The sequence below is a fragment of the Pinus tabuliformis genome, chromosome 7, assembly GCF_031772625.1.
Source record: "Pinus tabuliformis cultivar Carrire ecotype Pingquan chromosome 7, CPIR1, whole genome shotgun sequence".
Taxonomy (NCBI): Eukaryota; Viridiplantae; Streptophyta; class Pinopsida; order Pinales; family Pinaceae; genus Pinus; species Pinus tabuliformis.
Window position 1 is genome coordinate 1,253,453,686 of NC_142293.1, and position 18,657 is coordinate 1,253,472,342.

Here is an 18,657-nt window from a genome sequence, read left to right on the forward strand (position 1 = left end):
ATTTACAACAACCATTTGAGGTCGAGACAGATGCCTCTGACTATGCTATTGGGGCAGTCCTTACTCAACATGGACATCCAGTGGCATATCACAGTGAAACACTTTCAGACACAGTCCGGAAGTACCCCACTTATGATAAAGAGATGTATTCCATTGTACAGGCCTGCCAACAATGGAAGCATTACATTTTGGGGAAGGAAACGGTCATCCACACAGACCACCGACCTCTGCAGTTCATACAGACCCAAGGGAAATTGCAGAATGATCGCCATCAGAAGTGGTCTACATACCTGCAACAGTTTCACTTGAATATCAAGTATAAAAATGGCAGCACCAATAATGTTGCAGATTGCCTCAGTCGACCACCGATCATGGCGCTAACCACCGTGCTCAACTCTTGCGGGCACGAGACTTCTGATTGGCCACTTCTCTACAAAAGCGACCCAGAATTCGGCCACACATACCAGACACTCTTGGAGGGTCTGCAGGTTGCAGATTTTCACCTCCAGGATGCCCTATTATGCCACCTCGGTCACCTCTGTGTTCCTTCAAGCGAGCGTGCCAAGATGATTTGGGAAGCACACTACAGTCGGGCTGCTGGGCATTTCGGGGTCGAGAAAACAGTGGCAGTACTGCAAAACTATTTCTATTGGCCGAATCTTCGACAGGATGTTGGGAAGTACATCCGATCATGTACTGCCTGTGCCATTGCCAAACCGACCATTAAGAAGCAAGGCCTCTATACCCCGTTGCCTACCCCTAGTCGACCTTGGGAATCCATCTCCATGGATTACATGTCAGGCCTTCCTTCCACTAAGCATGGAAATGACTGTGTTTTTGTGGTCGTCGACAGGTTCTCAAAGATGGCCATTATGATGGCCTGCAAGAAGAATATCACAGCAGAAGCCACTGCTAAACTCTTCTTTGAACGAGTGTGGGTGCACTTTGGGATCCCACAGTCTATCATCTCAGATCAGGACAGTCGGTTTCTCAGCACCTTTTGGTCCAGTCTCTGGTCAATGCTGGACACCAAACTCACGAAGTCCACAGCCTTCCATCCTCAAACTGATGGCCAGACGGAGGTTGTCAATAGGATGATTGTGCACATTCTGCGCATGTATAACTCAAAGCATCCACGCACATGGGACGAGAGCCTCCCCTACGTTCAGCACAGCTACAACCGAGCTCTTCACAGCTCCACTGGCCATAGCCCTTTTCAGGTGGGTTTGGGATTCCAGCCACTATGCCCCATTGATGTGGCCATGCCACTTGCAGCTACTCACATGAATTCAGCTCATGTCCAGTCCGAAACAGATAAGGCCACCAGCCTCATTGAGCGAATCCAACATATTCGCCAGCAGGTCCATGACATTCTGGAGAAATCAAATGCCAAGTACAAGCAGCGACATGATCAACATCAGGTGCCACACAAGTTTCAGGTGGGCGACAAAGTCTGGTTGCATTTGCAAAAGGAACGCCTTACTGGAGCCTATCGGAAATTGAGACCACTCCGATATGGTCCTTACACCATTACTAAGGCTATGGGAGACAATGCATTTGAGCTCAGCGTTCCCCCATTCCTTGGCCTGCACCCAGTATTTAATGTGGACCGCCTTCGGCCATACTTTCCACCATTGCTAGACACATCCGACATTGCAGAACAGCTCAAACCCACAGAATTAAATCCAGATTGCATGGAACAAGCTGCAACTGATCGGATCATGGACACACAGATCAAGAACACTCGCCAACAGAATATCCAACTGTATCGAGTTGTCAAAGCGGGCCAACTCCTTCAGCAGGGCAAGTGGCTCACCAGGGAACAAGTTCAACAGAAGTTTCCTCATCTCGTGGAGGAGCTCAACGCAATGGGGACCATTGCTTCCTAAGGGGGGAGGAATGATCCAGGTGGATATTGGTGGCCACCTGCCAAGTCCACCTGGACCCCCACCATTGTCTTTCTCAACATTTTCAGTTTCCTTAATTGTAGCACAACTTACTATTTTTAGCAGTTTTTCGGGTCCTGAACTTCCGGAGCCGTTTTGAGGCCCTAAACGACGTTTTTTGGGAAATCTGGGGGCAACATGGGTCCATGGACCGATGTTGCCCTTCCCAAAGTGGTAGTGCTCGGATAGATCTTTCTAACGAGCTATTGTACGCGTCAAACGGAGATCGTATGCCAAAGTTACGACCCCGGGAAGTTGATGTACCAATTTACCCAAACGGGGCCCACAGTTTGGCGTTTCATCTCCTAGGGTTAGGTTTTGGAATGTTAAGGGTTGTCCATTGTTTCTCAACAATAAATAGGCCTTCGAGCCTCATTGTAACACAGTTCAGAGGCATGTAGCCATCACATCTCTTCTCAGAGATAAGCTACCATCGCCCTAGCTAGTTTATTGCCATTTCTGTTTGTAAGCATATTTCAGTATTTTCCATTAATGAAATGAAGTATTATTTCCGCTGCATCTTTGTGTATATGGTTATCTCTGTAATTTGTTGCGTTCCTGTTTAAATCCGGATCATCCGGGTACTAAACCAATGGGAGTGTCCGATGAAGAATGGAAGAAGTTGGATCGGAAGGCAAAGAGCACAATACAATTGTGTGTCTCAAATTCAGTATTGCTGAATGTATCAGGGGAAGATACAGCAAAGGCTTTATGGGAAAATTTAGGGACTTTGTACCAATCTAAGTCTCTGGTGAATAAACTGTTCCTGCAGAAAAGGCTGTATAACCTGAGGATGAAAGATGGAGACTCGGTGACAGAGCATCTGAACGCATTTAATACTATGGTAAGTCAGTTAGCATCTGTTGATATTAAAATTTCAGATGAAGATAAGTGCATCAGTTTGTTGTGTTCTCTACCAGATTCGTGGGATAGTCTGGTTATTGCAATAGGTAGCAATGCAACTGCCTTGCAGTTTGATGAAATAGTCTCAGCCTTGCTGATGGAGGAGATGAGACAGAAAAATATGGAGAGCCAAAATGGTGATGCCTTGTCTGTACGAGGACGGTCCCAGAACAGAAACAAAAATAAGTCATCGAGTGGGAGATCTAAATCTCCAGGAAAACATGTAAAGGTGGTGTGCTGGAAATGCGGAAAGGAAGGCCACTTCAAAAGGGACTGTAAATCTAAAGCTCCTGACAAAGGAAAGGGATCTGATGAGGCTCCTTCTGCAAAGGCGAAAACCACCTCAGATGAAGGTGGGGATGTGTACTTGGCTTCTTCAAGTACACATGTAGATCATGAGGCATGGTTGATTGACTCAGGTGCATCCTTTCACTTCACTCCCCGTAGAGAGTGGTTCTTCGAGTATGAGAAATATGATGGTGGTGATGTCTTCTTGGGGGATGACAAGAAGGCTAGAATCGTTGGTCGCGGAAAAGTGAAGTTGAAGTTGCAAGGTGGAAGGGTTAGAACACTTCCATGTGTTCTACATATTCCTACATTAGCCAGAAATCTGATTTCTATTAGCAAGTTGGATGATGCAGGTGTAAAAACAGTGTTCGACAAGGATACCTGCAAGATGGTTCGGGGAGCACTGGTATTGATGCGGGGAGTTCAGAATGGAACTCTGTACAAGCTACAAGGTAGCACTATTGTTGATGGGTGTAACAGTTCTGTGGTTCCTGAAAGTGGAGCAGAAAATCTAGTGGTCTCTGGAGAAAAGACCATGTTGTGGCATCAAAGGCTTGGACATATTGGAGAGAAGGGCCTTCGAATACTTCATGGTAGAGGTATGGTAGAAGGTATGAGTAATAGCTCTATGGATTTTGATTTCTGTGAAAATTGTGTATACGGGAAGCAGAATCGGGTGAGTTTCCCCTCTGGTGGTATGAGGGCGAAACATATATTAGAGCTTGTGCACATTGATGTGTTTGGACCTGTGAAGGTTCCATCACTGGGTAAGTCTGTGTACTATGTATCATTTATAGATGACTTCTCAAGGAATACATGGATATATTTCCTTAAGAAGAAATCTGAAGTCTTTGATAGGTTTAAAGAATTTAAGGCTCTAGTGGAAAACCAGACAGAGAGGAAGATAAAGGTGCTGAGGACAGATAATGGTGGAGAGTTTTGCAGTAAGGAATTTGAAGAATTCTGCAAGAAGTGTGGTATAGCACGGCAGAAGACTACTCCATATACACCTCAACAAAATGGAGTTGCAGAAAGAATGAACAAGACATTGATGGAAAGGGCAAGAAGCATGCTCAGTGGTGTCGGGTTAGGATAGGAATTCTGGGCAGAGGCAGTGGATATTGCATGTTACCTGGTCAACAGGTCACCTTCATCTGCGTTGGAGGATAAGACTCCACAAGAGGTATGGACTGGTAAGAAACCCTCCCTTTCACATCTAAGGGTATTTGGATGTGATGCATATGTACATGTTCCAAAGGAGAAACGAACCAAGTTGGATAGTAAATCTGAAAAGTGCGTCTTTATTGGGTATAAGGATGGTTTAAAGTGTTATAAGCTTTGGAACCCAGTCACATGGAAGGTTGTGTACAGCCGAGATGTGGTGTTCAGACAGGTAAAAGATGTTATTAAACATGAAGTCCAACCAAAGGAACCTGAGAAGATAGAGTTTGAGCTTAAGGAGGAAGAATCGGACTCTACAACAGAGGGGGAATCAGAAGAAGAAGAGCCACAAACTCCGGTTGTGAGAAGATCAGTTCGAGAAAGAAGGCAGCCAGAAAGGTATAGTCCATCTGCTTTCTGTTCAAATTTTGCTTTATCTGTTACTGATGATGATCCCAGAACTGTGAAGGAAGCAATGGATTCAGAGGATGGAAAACTATAAAAAGAGGCCATGGTTGATGAAATGGCATCTTTGCACAAAAATGAGGCTTGGGATCTGGTGGAGTTGCCGGCTGGAAGGAAACCCATTGGCAGCAAATGGGTGTTCAAAAATAAGACAAATGTAGAAGGAAAAGTGGAGAAATACAAAGCTCGGTTGGTAGCAAAAGGTTATTCTCAGGTGCCGGGAATTGATTTTGGTGATATTTTTTCTCCTATTGCCAAGGTAAATTCTATTAGATTACTTTTATCAGTTGCTGCTGCTTTTGATTTTGAGGTAGAACAGATGGATGTGAAGACAACATTTCTTCACAGGGATCTGGAAGAGGAAATCTACATGAAGCAACCTGAAGGCTTTGCGGTGAAGGGTAAGAAAGAATTGGTATGTAAGTTAAAGAAGTCTCTATATGGGTTAAAACAGTCACCAAGGATGTGGTATCAGAAATTTGATACATTTATACGGGGACTTGGCTTCACCAAAAGCAAAGCAGATCACTGTGTGTATTTTAAATTAATTGGTGACCGTGTTATTTATCTAGCCTTGTATGTGGATGATTTGTTGGTTGGAAATGACAAAGAAGTTATCCAAGATTTGAAGACCCAATTGTCCTCCAAATTCGACATGAAAGATCTTGGTGCTGCAAACTATATTTTGGGAATGGAAATTAAAAGAGATCGGGAAAAGAGGAAACTCTAGTTAAACCAGAGGAAGTATGTCGAGACAATAGTGCAGAGGTTTAATATGCAGGATAGTAAACCGATGAAGCTTCCTATTCCTATAGGTGTGAGGTTATCTGCTGAACAGTGTCCCAAGACACAAGAAGAGGAAGAGGACATGTCCCGTGTTCCATATGCAGGTGTAGTCGGTAGCCTGATGTATGCAATGGTCTGTACTAGACCAGACATTGCACATGTAGTGGGAGTATTGAGCAGGTTTATGTCAAAACCAGGGAAGGAGCACTGGACAGCAGTGAAGCGGGTTTTCAGGTATTTGCGTGGCACTAGTGATTATGGTTTTTGCTACCAAGGAAGACCAGGATTGGATAGAGTGTTGGATATTCATGGCTTTGTTGATGCAAACTGGGTTGGAGATCTGGATCAGAGAAGATCTACAAGTGGGTATGTGTTTAACCTATTTGGAGGTGCAGTCAGTTGGATGAGTAAGAAACAATATGTAGTGGCACTGTCAACTACAAAGGCAGAATACATGGCAGCCACTCATGCAAGTAAGGAAGCAGTTTGGTTGCAGAGATTGTGTTCAAGTATGGGGTTAGTACAGGAAGCTATAAGGATAAACTGTGACAGCCAAAGTGCAATTTTCTTGGCAAAGAACCCCGCATATCATTCAACGACAAAGCACATTGATGTCTAGTATCACTTGGTGAGGGATATGATAGAAGACAAAACGGTGTTGTTGGTAAAGGTAGACACTTTGAAGAATACTGTAAATGCATTGACAAATATGTGAGCTCTGAGAAGTTCTCTTGGTGCAGAGAGACAATGTGCATTTTAGGGCTGGAAAAATGACTAAGCTCTCTTGTGGCCCCCTGTGGAAAGAAAACAACAAGTGGGAGAATGTTGGGTTGTGTTATATTCTTTCCACGTAGAAAATTTTGGTTTTGGACCCTATGTTAGGTTGGGCGGACCCACCTATGGTTTTGTACATGATTTTCGCACATGTTTTTTGGACGCAATGGTTTTCGGTCCATGGTATTGGACACGATGGTTTTTTGTCCATGGTATTGGATGCTTCGGCATGTATATATGTATTATAACATTGAAAGGAACATAATGAAAAATCAAGCTGGTAGTCCCAGTTTTGGGATCCAGGGGAAAATCTATGTGTATATGTGTTTTATGTGTTCTGCTCTCGCATTATTTATTTTCTATGCTTTAGAATTCGTATTCAGGTAATTTTTGTACGAGGTTAAAACCTACAGAAAACAATCATGAAGCGAATGTGACAAGTGATGTGTTGCAATATGCTTTGATTATTTCATTAGAAAATATTATTGATGCATGGGTGGTAGATTTAGGGGCCTCATTCCATGCAACGCCTCATAGGAAACATTGTCGTGATTATGTTCAAGGAGATTTTGGATGGGTTTGATTGGGTGATGATAAACCCTGTAAAATCATTAGAATGGGTACAGTTTCCATAAAACAGCGGAATGGAAATCAATGGCTATTGAAGGAGGTAAGGCATGTTCCAGATCTGAAGAAAATTCTTATTTCAACAGGGCAGTTGGGAGGTGAAGGCTGTGTGACTACTTTTACAGATCAAACCTAGAAAGTCACTAAAGGATCCCTGGTAATAAAAAAAGGAGAAAAGGTCGGTACATTGTATTTATGCAATGGTATTTCTAATTCTATTAATGCTTTAACCTCTATAGGAGAAGATACGACATTGTGGCATCATAGGCTCGAGCACATGAGTGAGAAGGGGATGCAGATTCTTCACTCAAGAAATTTGTTGTCAGGTTTGAAGCATGTTGATTTAAAATTATGTGAGAATTGTGTTTATGGAAAACAGAAGAGAGTCAGATTCCCAGGGTTGGGAAAGAAAAGAAGAGCAAAAAAATTAGAGCTTGTGCATACAGATGTATGGGGACCTGCTCAGGTATCATCTCTTGGTGGCTCTCATTATTATGTTACTTTATTGATGATGCAACCAGAAAAACCTGGATTTATTGTATTCGAAATAAATATGATGTATTTGATACTTTCAAGAAATGGAAAGCTTTAGTTGAAAATGACACAAGAAAAAGGTTGAAGTATCTCAGATCAGAGAATGGAGGTGAATATTGCAGCAAAGAGTTTGATAGGTACTGTTCAGAGAATGGAATTCGCAGATAGAAGACAGTTCTAGGAATACCACAAGAAAATGGTGTGTCAGAAAGGATGAATAGGACAATCATGGAGTGTGCAAAGTGCATGAGATTGCATGCAAAATTGCCTTCACAATTTTGGGCAGATGTTGTAGATACTGCTATTTATCTAATAAATAGGGGGCCTTCAAGTTCCTTGGATGGTGGTATTCCAGAGGAGGCATGGACAGGTAAAAAGGTAAACTACTCATTTTTAAAAACTTTTGGTTGTGAATCCTTTGTCCACATTAATAAAGAAAATAGAACAAAGCTTGAGGCAAAATCAAAGAAATGTACTTCTATTGGATATGGTGTTAATGATTTTGGTTATCGCTTTTATGATTATGAAAAACACAAAGTCATTAGGAACAGAGATGTCATATTCAATGAAAAGGTTTTGTATAAGGATCAGTTGCGGGAAAAGAAACAAGAAAAAGAAAACATAGAATACACAGTGCTTGATGAGATCACAGAAAAAGTGATGGTGCCTAAAAATCATAATGATCAACAGCCAGAACAACAACCACAATAGCAACAAGCACCTCAAACACTTGAAAGTGGTGTTAGAAGATATACCAGGATAAGCAGACCCCCTAAACGATACTCTCCTTCGTTATATTATGTATTGTTGATTGATTCTGGTGAACCAGAATGTTATGAAGAAGCAGTGCAGGTAGAAACCAAGAAGAAGTGCGAGCAAGCCATGAAAGAAGAGATGGAATCCTTAGCACAGAACCAAAATTGGGACTTAGTCAAGTTGCCTGCAAGTAAAACAGCATTGCAGAATAAATGGGTTTACAGGTTGAAGGAAGAAGAAGGAAGTAGACAAAGGTATAAAGCTAGACTTGTGGTGAAGGGGTTTGCACAGAAAAAGGGTATAGGCTTTGATGAGATATTTTCTCTTGTTGTTAAAATGACTTCAATCAAAACTATTTTAAGTGTAGTAGCAGCTGAAGATTTGCATCTTGAACAATTAGATGTAAAGACAGCTTTTCTCCATGGGGATTTGGAGGAAGAGATATATATGCAGCATCCACAAGGATATGAGGTAAAAGGTAAGGAGAAACTAGTTTTCATATTGAAGAAGAGCTTGTATGGCTTAAAACAGGCTCCAAGGCAGTGGTATCTAAAATTTAACAGGTTTATGTCTGAACAAGGTTATACTAGATGTCACTTTGATCATTGTGTTTATCTCAAAAGACAAAATGATGGCAGTTATATTATATTGTTATTGTATGTAGATGACATGCTTGTTGCAGGTTCTAACATGCAGGAAATAAATGTGCTCAAAAGAAAATTGGCAAACTCATTTGCAATGAAGGATTTGGGTCCTGCACAACAAATCCTTGGTATGAGAATAACTAGAGATAGGAAGAATCACAAATTGACATTGTCTCGGAGTGAGTACATACAAAAGGTGTTGAAAAGGTTTAATATGAAGAATGAAAAACCAGTTAGTATACCTTTGGCTAGCCATTTCAAACTAAGTAAGGAAATGTGTCCCAAGACTCAAGAAGAAATGGCTTATATGTCTAAAGTTCCATATGCATCAGCAGTTGGAAGCTTAATGTATGCAATGGTCTGCATAAGGCCTGATATTGCACATGCAGTGGGAGTTGTAAGCAGGTACATGAACAATCTAGGAAAAGAACATTGGATGGCAATAAAGTGGATTCTCAAGTATTTGAGAGGTACCACAAATCAAGCATTATGCTTTGGTGGTTCAAACATTGCTCTACAGGGATATGTTGATGCAGATATGGCGAGTGATAGAGATAACAAGAGGAGCACCACAGGGTATGTGTTTACTGTAGGTGGAACAGCTGTCAGTTGGGTCTCAAAACTGCAAAGTGTTGTTGCACTCTCAACAACAGAAGCAGAGTATGTTGCTGCTACATAGGCTAGTAAAGAAATGATTTGGTTACAAAGGTTTCTAGATGAATTGGGTAAGAAGCAGGAGTTGGGCAGGTTATACAGTGACATCTAGAGTGCCATACATCTTGCAAAGAACTCTACATTTCATTCCAAGATTAAACATATACAGCTCCAGTACCATTTCATACGGTCAGCATTGGAAGATGGATAGCTGAAGATGGAAAAGATACACACTAGCCAGAATCCTACAAATATGTTAACAAAAGTTGTAACCAGGGAGAAACTGAGAGTCTGATCAGTTTCAATTGGTCTTCAAGTATGATGAAGAATATTAGAAACATCTAGGTCCAAAGTGGAGTCATTGTCTAGAAAATGAAGCAGCGGTGGAGTTGCTATAATCAGTCTCCAAATGGGAGATTGTTGGGTGTGGAGCCTGATTATCTTCTGTATTCAAAGGTATCATCGCATTGGACCCTAGTTCGTAATGGGACGGCAACGTTGCTCGTAAAATATACACTAGAGGGGGTGTCCAGGGGGGTAGCTGCAACCTTTGGGAGCCCCCTGGCGGGGGGATCGGGGGCAGCACCCCCGAAGCTAAAAATAGATGTAAAATTGCCTTGTAAAATGTTGTAATTTCGTAGTCAATTTGGGCCGTTCATTAGGTGGAGATCTGACGGTAGATGTTATGTTTAATTTAGGTTTTTTTGCCCTAGAAGGCACCCCCTCGCTATAAATGAGGGAATTGTATTGCCTCTATGTAGATCTATATTCTGAGTGAGAAAGAGAGAGGATATTGTGTGAGAGAGAAGAGGGAATTACAGCGGATTTGTTGTAGGTTGTATCTCTTCAGTTTGATGGATAATATTAAAGGAAGGATTGGTTGTTTCTATTGGGTGAACCACATATATATGTGTCTCTCTTGTTTTATGCATTTTCTGTGTTTGTATTTCTGCAATATATTTTATGTGTTCCATTGCTCTGTAATATATAATTTTCTAACAGATAAGAGGGGAAACATCAAAGGTGCCACAGTGGTAGGTGATCTGACCATCACTCATATTATTTTTGTTTATGATATCCTTTTGTTCATCGATGAGTCCATAATGGATCTAACCACAGTCAAAGTAGCCTTATCGCTATTTGAAAAAGCTATAGGTATGTTCTAAATCTTTAGAAATCATCTTTCTCATAAGTTGGTTTATCTAGAGAGGAGATCATAAATTCCCAAAGCTTATTTCCCTTTCATTCATTGACTTTGGATAAGGGTTTGCAATGTCTCGACTTTCATCTAAAGCCTAATAACTATAAAAAAGAAGATTGGCATTGGTTGTTATCAAAGATTGAAAAAAGAATTTAAGGGATGGAGTTTTAGATGTCTCTCTTATATAGGTAGACTCAAACTCATTAAATTTTCCCTTGAATCTCTTTTGGTTTTTTGTATGTCATTGTCATGGATTTTGAAGGGGATCCTAAATTATGTTTGTAAATGTTGATGTAGATTTCTTTGGTTGGGTTCAAAGGACAATCGTATCTTCCCATGGGTGAAATAGAATAGAATTACTCTCCCTAAGAAGTGGGGAGGTTGGGGCCTTAAGAATCTGGTTAGATTTTCAAAGGCTTTGGCCGCTAAGGACAAATGGAGGCTAATTTCTACTTAAATCTTATGGATAGAGGTGGTCCATAGAAAATACATTTACCCACTCTCTTTTGAAGATTGGGTCAGGTCTCGAAATAAGCACAAATCAAATGTATTTTTGGTGTGGAAAGCAGTGATTGAATCTTTTAGTTTCATTGAATAGGGGTTAGCTTAGAAGGTGGGATATGGACAAAGAGTTAGAATTGGTCATGATCCATGGATTGGATGTGGAGAAAATGATATACTTCCCCAGGAGATGGTGGTTTTCATCAATGAAAATGGGAGAAGAACTTTGAATTAGGCGGCTGACATGGATAACATGTCTATATGGGCTTAGAGATGGCTGAGCGCTCAGCATTTAAATTTACTAATAGTCTAGTATAATCAGTGGTTGAATTACACTAGTTCCCTAAATATTTCACAGGTGAGGTTACAGGACAGGGTCGATATTTTTAGTGGGTTCACTCGCCATTTGGGGAATACACCCGAAAAACAGGATACTTGTTCATAATATATGATAAAGAGCCAGGGGGTCTAGCTTGGTGGTGGAAGATGGTGTGAAAACAAAAATGTTCGACAAAATGCAAATTGTTTCGGTGGTGTATTTTAGAAAATAAGCTCCCTGCTAGTGATAATTTAAAAAAGAGGAGCTTCTCTGACCCGAGTTGGTGTCCCCTCTGCAAAGAAACCGAGGAAACAATTGATCACCTATTCTTGTTTTTACCATATGCTAGTAATATTTGGAACTTTGTTCGTAGTGCTTTATTAGTCAATCCTTTGTCACAAGGTATATCTTGCAGGGAAGCATGGAAATCATGGTGGGATTCGACAAATCCAAAAAAGATAAGAAACTTCCTTCCATTATGAGCTGGGGGATTTGGCTAGCCTGGAATAAAGTTATCTTCCAGGAGAAAGAATCAACCCCTGACATAGTGGTTTCCTAGGTTGTGGCTACCTATGAGCTCATTCCAGATGATGATTCAGTCATTGACCAAGAATAATCACAGATGAACAAGTGGACATGTCGCGCCCCTGGGCATATTTTGATGGTGCCTCCAAGTTGGGGGTGTGCGGGGGGGGAGCAATTTTATTTTTAAGTGAACATCATTCATACAAACTTCAAAGTGGATCAAGTCTGGCACAAATAATTACTCATAACTCTTAAACCTCAAGCTTTTGCTTCTTCTTGCTTTAGAAAAGGAGTGCACGCAGTTACAGGGTTTTGGTGATTCTCTCATTTTCGTGAATTGGTTTAATGAAACATTTAGGTGTCACTTTCATACACTCAGTCCCATTTTGGAGTAATTCCTTCTTTTAAAGAGAAAATTCAATCATATTTCATGTTATCACATTTACAGGGAAAGAAATGTCATTTGTGATGAATTATCCAAGGCAAGGGCGCCACAAGAGTTGGGCACATGGAAGATATGAGTGAAAATTGGCAATGAACACTATGAGTTCTACCACAAACCATTCATGGATGGTTTGCAGGTGGAAAATGCACTAGATTGAAGACACCATCCTTTTCGCACAACCTCTTTTCATATCTTTGAGTTGAAAGGAAGCCAATTTTGTTTTGGTCATTGATTATGTATATGTGATATTTTGGTTAAATCATGTTGATGATCTAATTTAATTAGCTTAATAGGTTGGTCTTTGTTTGTAATTGCTTTAGATGAAAGGTTGGAATGTATAAATAGTCTTCTTTCTCATGCTACTATATTTAGACTCTAATCTTGTGTTAGGCCTCTAAAGGCCTGTTACTTTTTTCTGATAACTTGGCAGGTTGGTTGTTACAAAACAACCATTTTTTGAATGCACCTATGTGCATCTACAACATGTAATTTTCACTCTTATTAATGAAAATTATGATTCTTCCTTGGGGCAAAAAACATGATAATTCAACTTTATGTTTAAATTTAATTAATAATCATATAAAAACTTAATACTTAAAATATATATATAATTTACTTACTCATAAAATAAATTATAAAATATGTTAAAGAAAAATGTCATATGCATATATTTGTAGCACTTTTTCTCTCTATATATAACTATGTTTTTAATAAAATTAAAAACAAGAATATTTCTATATACAGAGATGAGAAATTTATATATAATATAATAGTATTATAAAGAATCAATATAAATTTAGTCTAGGAGACAAGTCAATTGGCAATCGCCATATTATAAAGTATTACGTAAAATTCAAAATTCAAATCTCCCGATAGGTATTTACCCTACAAAATAAAATAAAATCAATAAAAATTTATATTATCTTTTAATATATAAATTGTTTAGAGTAATCAAATTTTTTGAAGTAAAAATCTTTTTTTTAATTTTATATTCGGAAAAAAATAAAATCACATTTTAAAAAATTTGATACTTTTCAATACTAAATAAAAACAAAATTGATAAAAATTTATATACTCTTTTTTAATTTAAAATTGATAAAAATTTATATAAAATTTAAATATTTTCACTATAATATTGCCGAGCATTAACCATTTATACATTAAAAAATAATATAATTAACTACAAATTTTACATTTTTTAATAAATTTCCATCATAATTTATTAAGTATATAGACATTACCATCCACCTAAAGCATTTTCAAAAAGGTTCCAATAAAATATTTAGCAATGAAAACAAAATGTGAATGCATATTAAATGAATGAGTGAAGCATATTAATGAGATTATGAGCATTCTGTCTCCATCGATAGTAGAGTTGGCCATACGCATCATTTCGAGTGTTACTGTAAGATGCCATGCCATAAAAATATATGTAAAGTAGTGTTGAAGCATGTAAGGGGACATGTAAAGGATGCAAAAGAGAAAGGAATACTCCCTGCTTAAGGAATACAAACCTGTCATTACCAATAGACATTAAGGTTTGTTTAAATTTAAATCATACTTAAAGGAATACTCCCTGCTTAAGGAATACAAACCTGTCATTACCAATAGACATTAAGGTTTATTTAAATTTAAATCATACTTAATAAGGGTTAATTAAGTAATGAAATTGATTAGTTTGAGTAGGAAATTTGTATTATTTATTTGAAATAAAAGATGAATGGATAAAAGTGAATAAATCTCTTAAAAAAAAATGAAAAAATAATAATATTAAAGAATCTTCTATATGGTTGTAGAAAAGTATTTCAAAAACTTAAATAGATAATACAGATTTGTCATTACAGATATACATAAAGGTAATTTAAATCTTTATTTAAATAGGTTTATTTAAATTATATTTATACCTTTATTTAAATTATACTTAATAAATGTTAATTATTTATTAATTAAGTAATGAAATTGATTAGTTTGTGTAGGAAATTTGTATTATTATTTTGAAATAAAAGATGAATCAATAAAAGTGAATAAATCTTAAATATATATATATATATATATATATATATATATATATATATGTTAGAGAATCTTCTACATGGTTATAGAAAAGTATTTCAAAAACTTAAATAGATATTGTTTAAGAGAGAAGTGAAACACAAAATACAGTGGTTGTTTTACCGTCCATTACCAATTTATGTGTATAAATGTAATTCATACTATAGGAAGATGAAGTGAAGAAGTGAGTACAGCAATTGTGGGAGCATGGAGTCATAAGACCCATTATGTCACACTATGGGCCACCCATGATCATAGTCCCAAGAAGGATGGAACTTGGATAATATGTATTGACTACATAAATTTTATCAAGATTTCTCAAGAATTGGTACTCATCTTCTAAGGTTGATGACCTGTTGGACTAGTTGTAACATGTAAAATACTCTACCAAATATCTCAAATTGGGATACCATCATGTTAGAGACAAAGAAGATTGCATCTAAAAGAATGAATTTGAAACAAGGAAAGGTGTATATGAATGGCCAATACTGTATTTTGGTTTATGCAACATACTAGCTACATTTTTATGCTTTATGAATGATGTATTTCATCCCTACATAGAATCAATTGTAATAGTATACTTGGACTATATATTTATTTTTACCTCTACCCACGAAGAGCATATCTAACATTTTATCCAAGTGTTATAAAGTTTAATGAACCATTAGTTGCTAGAAAAACTTAAGAGATGTGAGTTCCATTAGCATTGCCTAGTGTACATGGGGTATGTGATTAATGGATGATAACCCAATCTTGATCCTTCTAAAATGGAGGTCATCATGAAATGGTTAACTCATGTTAACATTACATAAGTAGATTTATGGGGCATCCCAATACCTTCATAATTCCTTAGTATCATTTTTAGTTGTGCCTGTATCACTTCATGTTATAATAGCCAATGGAAGAGCTTCCAAAAGGAGAAACAATCAACAGAAAAAATTCTGAAGAACTAAAATTAAAGGTCGGTATAAGAACCATTCTTAGCATTGCCTAATTTGTCTAAACCCTCCAAAGAGGAGACATAGTAACTATGTTATGGGAGTAGTATTATATAGTGAGGCAATCCATCCTATTGTCATTATGAGTTGTTTCATTGAACAATTCTAAACTACCACACAATTACTAGAAAATTTGCATTGATCCAAGTTACTAAGAAGCGGAAGCACTATCTAATAGGAAAAGACCATAATCCACACCAATCACCATACTTTGTAATACTTACAAGCCCACAATAAGCTTCAATAATAAATACGCTACAAACGAATGGGATCTTTACAACGGTTTCATCTCATTATCAAATATGAGAAATGCATCACTAACAAGATGGTAAATATGTTTTCAAGACAACTGCACCTAAAATTATAACATTTGAGCTTTTATTCACATGGATCCTTTCATCCATGAAACATATAAAAAGAAATATGTAAAAGAAAAGGTCTTCAAGGAGATATTTTAACAATTGAAAACCAAGCTCTTGAAAAAGGAGGGGACAACACGGGAAACTACTATTTTGAAGAATGATTACTCTATAAATTGGATAAATTGTGTGTGCATAAGGGTAAAATAACATAGCTTATAAGAAAAATGTGTTGTCCAACAACTTAGTGATTGTTGAAGCCATACATAGTAATGGTTTCTTCGTTGTGGTTGTACACAACATACATGGTGAATTGAGACTATGAATTGCATTATGGATGCTTGTTCAACCTACATGTAGCTCATACAGATTGTATGCTACTTCATAGCCCATTCACTCACACCTTCAATGCAAAATATTGGGTTGGGTGTTTGTTCCAAGCCATTAAACATTGCATTGGGTTATTGTTTATCCCAAATAGAAAATGGTCTTAAAAAAATCATGCTTATTTAACTCATTTTTCCTTCATTCAATTTGGAAATGGGGAATCTTTGGCATCGAGTGGCTTTGTCTTATTCCACGTTTTTTTTATGTGGCCATCTATTATGTGTGTGAAGTGTTTTCTCATAAATGTTTTATTGAATGGTAAGTAAATATAAATTTACATTGACACTTGCATTGTCATGGTGCAAGTACATGACACTAAATGCTACAGCTAAAAATTGAACCCCTATAAAGAATCAAACAATTGCTTCTTCTTTCATTTGCATTGAAATTCACTAAATCTTATAGTACTGGAATAGCTCAGCAGTTTGTGTAGGTCAACCCTAGTCAAATTGAATGGTGTTTTTTGTAAGTGGCTACTCATATGGTTACTAGGACATGTATGGCATAATAGTCCTATATTAATATTCATACGATGGAAAATTCAAGAATGAATTGAATTACACCTTGAATATTGAATGCACATGTATATTTGCATCAATGCTATGGAAACTTCACAATGAAGGAAGTGGTTTTGTTTGTTGATGATAGAGCAATCTAATTTATTCATTATTTTCTTTTGACTCCTCTACTTTTATCACCCATTTCTTCATATCATTGGTCTATTAGTTATCATTAGATTGTGCTAAGTTGATTCCAAGTAGATCCAATTAGGTTGCACTCCAAAATATGTATGTGAGGAACTTTGCATGAAAATAGGGCATTGCAATCAAAACTATCTTCTCATACTTGAAGAGTAGGAGCAAAATTTGAAGCAGATAAGCATAGTCAATGTTAATGTGCCTACTTAGTGACAAATAATAGAGAAACCAACTGAGAGTCCCTTTTATTATTGGTATTGTTAGCTACGTGGAAGTGATGCCAAGGCTAGAGATCTTCATATAAGACTAAGAACAGAGGTCATATTTTAATCTATGTTGGTGAAGTGAGTGGCTATAATTCCCTTGTTTAAGGATCACATGGCATCAAAGTAGTTGAATCCTTGATTGTGATTCATCTACCAAAACTTTGAAGAGAATGAAAACTTGACATGGTAAAGTAAAAATAGAAGGGTTAGAGGACCTGCAAACCATCAATGTTTAGTTTTGAGAAGAAAATGAGTACTTGAAGGAGAAGGTTTAGACGTATAATCAAAATATGGCATAGATGGAGAAAAATCGTGCGACCTCAAAAATAATATTTCCATTGCTAAAAAAATTGACTTGATGAATGTTAATATTCTCTCACAACTAAAATGGAAAGTTATGACAAGATCAAAGTGCATCTTGTGCAATTTGGAGAGAATGGAATTCAGATGAATAGATCGTAGGAGGATAGGCTTATCCAACTAATGATTCAACAACAACAAGAGTTGGTAGAGAAGAAAGAGGTAAAGGTAAAACTACAAGAAGTTGTCCAAGAGAGCAAGGAAGCATTGGGTGTGGAACCTGATTATCTTACTTTCAGAGTTCTTGTTTTAGTTGGGTGTGGATCCCAGTCCATGATAGGGGATGTGGGTGGGGTGGGGGAGGGGGGTGGGGGGGGGGGGGGTCTTGTTGCCCCACTATTACTATCGTTGTTTCCCCCGAAAGAAAAATTTAGAGGAAAATTGCCTTGTAAAATATTGTAATTTCGTAGTCAATATAGGTTGTTCATTAGGCGAAAATATGATGGTCAAAGTTATGTTTATTTAGGGTTTTTGGCCCTAGAAGGCAACCCTCGGTTCATATGATGAAATTGTATTGCGACTATGTATTATTATTTTGTGTGAGAAAAAGAGAGGAGATTGTGTGAGAGCAAAGAGGAAGTTACAGCAGATGTGTTGTAGGTTGTATCCCTTCAGTTTATTGGATAATATAAAAGGAAGGATTGGTTGTTTCTCCCTCGACATGGCCTAAATTGGGTGAACCACATATATTTGTGTCTCTCTTGTTTTATGCTTTTCTATGTTTGTTCTTCTGCGATATTTTATGTGTTCCATTGCTCCGTTATTTAATTTCTAATAGAAGTGAAGACCCTCCATAGTTATCGCAAAGGAAAATATCATGACTAAGATGACCATTGAATTTTACCTCCTTCGAAGCTTTCCCAAGAACAATTTGGTGATTTTGAAAAGCATAAAAGAGTCATTGGTTCAAAATTGTTAAGGCATATTCCTACAATGAACAAGGGCTAGACAAGAGAAGGAAAGGTAGCCTAAGTTTTGTTGTAGCTAAACTAAGGGTCAAGCATGAAT